The following is a 3,489-nucleotide window of genomic DNA, read 5'->3' as shown; positions in this document are numbered from 1 at the left end:
AGTTTATTTGTTTTAAAATAAATCCACCCTATGAAATTACAAGATTTCTCTCTGAATCCAAAGACAGGAACAAGTTCAATGAAGATGAAAGTTAGGGAAGATGTTCTGATAAAAGCAGGCAGGTGGAGGCTCTAATGAAGGCATACACTACAGTGCACATCTTGCCAATATTTCTTAATGAATAATATGTGCACTCAGATGAGAATAATATTGATTGAGGTCTGCAGGGAAAGTTCTCTAGGAAAAATTTTTATTCTAGGAGCAGAGTCCTTTTTGGAAGATTTTGATCTTTTCCTGCTGCAATGTTTCTCCTCCCCTCTCTTTGTGCTACCCAAAGCAACTGACAGCCAAAAAATTAAAAGCTTCCCCTGCATCTAATGTATCTATCAGATCCAAAAAGAAATTTATATACCAGTACTAAGAATGGCTGCACCATTCTCCTTAGCTGGTAGAGGACACAGCAGTGTGTAATTAGGACTGGATTACTTCGCTCAGAACTGGAACAGAGAGCAGATGTCTTGCATTAATATTGGCATTTGATTTCACACACTTTCTTTGCCATGTTTGCAAAACCAATTTGCCTTCCTATCTTGGATCTTGCCTTTCGTTTACTCTCAGGCTGCTGTAATGCAAACAAAAAAGCCACCAGTGGCAGTATGAAAGTACATGTAGAAGTTCAGGCCCATACAAATTGGGTAGAGCTTATGATTTAATTACTAACATAAAATATCAAGTTCTTTTGTGATTATGTTGATGAGAGTGGTATGGTTGGTATGTTCCAGTGGTGACAACCCAGACAAAAGAGGTCGTGACATTATAATGCATTTGTGAACATAAGCCAACAGTAAAGAAAGATACACCTCTTCCAAATCAATGTCATCAGACTCTATCTGCAATACATATGAGAGATGCATCCCCCTTCTCAGACATAACCAACCTTTTCTTCACTTGTTTTACCACACAGGGGACTTCAGTCTTGATTTTGCTCCAGTTCAGCGTTTCATATACAGAATCCTTCCAGAGGGCCTACAACAAAATTTCACGCTGTTAAAAATATTGGCCCCAATTCTGAACTGTGGCCAGCTTGCATTTGGTAGCAGCTTTATGGCTGCAGCTGGGTTCTGGAGGTTTCTTAGGAGGAAAAGATGATCTGCCTTAACTTAGGAGCATCCAGAGGCTGATCATAACATTCCATACTACAGCAGCACAGAATAACTGTAATATGGGCAGCGTGCAGAGAGCAGGGGGATGCTGACAAACTCTAGAGTCAATACAGGGATGCAACCCAAATTGCCTCACCACTGAAACTCTGCTGCAGTGGTAGCTTTGGCTTCAAGACACACCGTTTGCTTTACTTGGTGATGGAGAATGCCCTTCAGACCCTGCCCTGTAGCACCAGGAACACACCTGTACCACCTGTTTGCAGGTGGCAACACCTGTTTGTATCATGCAGAGCTTTTCCTAGAGGGATGCTTGGGAAGATGACACAACTCTACCCAGACCTATATCCAAACCCAGATCTAATGATATTGTTCCCTTGTGATGCCAGACACTTAGAGAAGGGGGTGATTTCTGTGACAGGGTCTGAGAGACTGGGAGGTTTTGTGCTTGTAGATCACCAAGCCCATTCCCCATGAAAAACTGTCCCTTTTTTGTCTGCCCTCTGTACACAATGGCAGCAACTCCCCTAGTCCTAAAGAAGGGCCATGTGTTGGACATCTGAACAAAATGACAAACTAGGAAAAGACAACTGAAATCAGAAGGGTAATTTCACATTATTCTGGCCCATCAGCAAATTACAGAAGTGCAAGGACTAAAATAAGAAAATAACCAGAAGAAATGATCGTGGTTACCACAGCTCTCTTTAAGCAGGTGAGAAACTCAGTCTGAAAGCTGTAAAGATAACTACAGAAATGATATCATTCTCTCAGTGAGAGCTAGAAAGCTCCTGCGCTCGCAGGGAGGTCGAGAAGTGAGAGCCCAGTGGATCATTTTGTTGCGTTTTTAATGCTTCATGGCACAGGGTCAGTCAGAAATCCCTGTCCTGAGGTCGTGGTTGGGGCAGTCTGGAAAGCAATTTTTTCTGTTACTGGCAAGGCCCTGCTCAGGCTCTGCTCTTTCTCACAGAAGATTATTACAGCCCACTCCTCCTGCTCATCACGCCGTGCTTAAATTCACCCTGGGCACTGGCATTCAGCTTCTCTCCGATCACAGTGGCCCCAAGGACCTTCCTCGTGGCATTCTGTCCAGGCTGTTGCAATGTGGTGCAACAAATAGCCATCCAAAGCTAACCCTGGGCAGCATTTGGGGCAGTAAAATTACTTACTGTGCCTATTGATAAGCAAGCACTAATATTTATTTTTAGCTCCACATTTAAATAGCACGACTGAGACAGAATGAGGAACATGAATGGCAACAAACTTGTCTGATAACTAAGTAATGAGTCCTATTTTTATGGCACTAGCCCCTTGTCAACGCAGCAGTGTGGTTACACTTGACATGTGGGGAAACAGGGATAATCATCTGTCTCTGAACCTGCCTAGGAGATAGTTTGACCTAGAAGTTTGACTCAGAAGAAGCTGAGAAGCACAGTTTGGAGGGCCTCCTAATGACTACATCTGTTTTAAATAGACATATTTTGACTATAGCTTCCATACCAAACAGTCACTGGAGTCAAGTGATCACTTAAAAAGGCTGAGATACAACTCTGCAGTATTTTACAATGGATTTAATAGCTAAGCCTTACAGGAAAAAATACCACCCTGCAAGCACACAGCTGAAGCATGGACATTTAATGAATGCTGCTCACTGCCTAAATGTGAATTCACACTACAACACTCTTGCAAATGATCTATAATGCCTCGCATTGCTAGTATATCAAATTTGCATAAATATACCTCAAATATTTATAAATCAATAGATATAAGCATGCGTTTAAAACTGACTATCAAAAGTGCATACATGCAGAGTTCTTACATGCTCTAATTAATCCAAATAATCACATTTTGCCTTATTAAATTAAACATTATATGGATAAAATATAGCTTGCCATCTAAGCACTAAAATACTGTTAGAAAGAAACACTACTGCCAAAAAAGCAACAAGAAAGAGAACGTGCCTGTGGAAGAACACTTAACTGAAATGTGGCTGCAGGGTCCAATGCCATGGAATGACTAACAATAATGTATATATTACTTTAAACAAGCGAGCAATTTTGGATAACTTTCCACTTCTCTGTCTGGTACTCCAGTTTCAGCCTAGTGAGCTATAACTCTGCAGGAGGAGCAGAAAGCAGTAAAAGAGCCTGCTAACCCTCTTGCCCATTTAAAAAAGGTTTCCTCAGAAGCAATGAGAATTCCTTATTTCCTTCAGCTGCTTATTTACTGGTGCTCCCCTGCCTTCATTTAATTAGAGCTAAAAAAGCAACAGTAACAACCATCCCTGATAGTTTTTAAACTCTTTCCAACTAAGAAACCCTTTACTTATCAA

At 41.3% G+C, this 3,489-nt stretch overlaps 1 long non-coding RNA gene across 1 annotated transcript in view; it reads right to left on the bottom strand.

Moving 5' to 3' along the window:
• Positions 1–6: 6 nt before the first annotated feature.
• The window catches only part of LOC121669582, a 20,613-nt gene continuing 17,130 nt past the window's right edge, over positions 7–3,489 (bottom strand). Inside the window, exon 8 of the long non-coding RNA XR_006017810.1 lies at positions 7–3,489. This exon is cut by the window's right edge and continues 3,195 nt beyond it. This is a non-coding gene — a long non-coding RNA (uncharacterized LOC121669582).

This window comes from Corvus kubaryi, unplaced genomic scaffold (genome assembly GCF_017639235.1).
Source record: "Corvus kubaryi isolate FWS band 111438036 unplaced genomic scaffold, C.kubaryi_AGA036_p1.0 37392, whole genome shotgun sequence".
NCBI classification, from domain to species: domain Eukaryota; kingdom Metazoa; phylum Chordata; class Aves; order Passeriformes; family Corvidae; genus Corvus; species Corvus kubaryi.
This window is presented reverse-complemented; position numbering and strand designations above follow the sequence as displayed.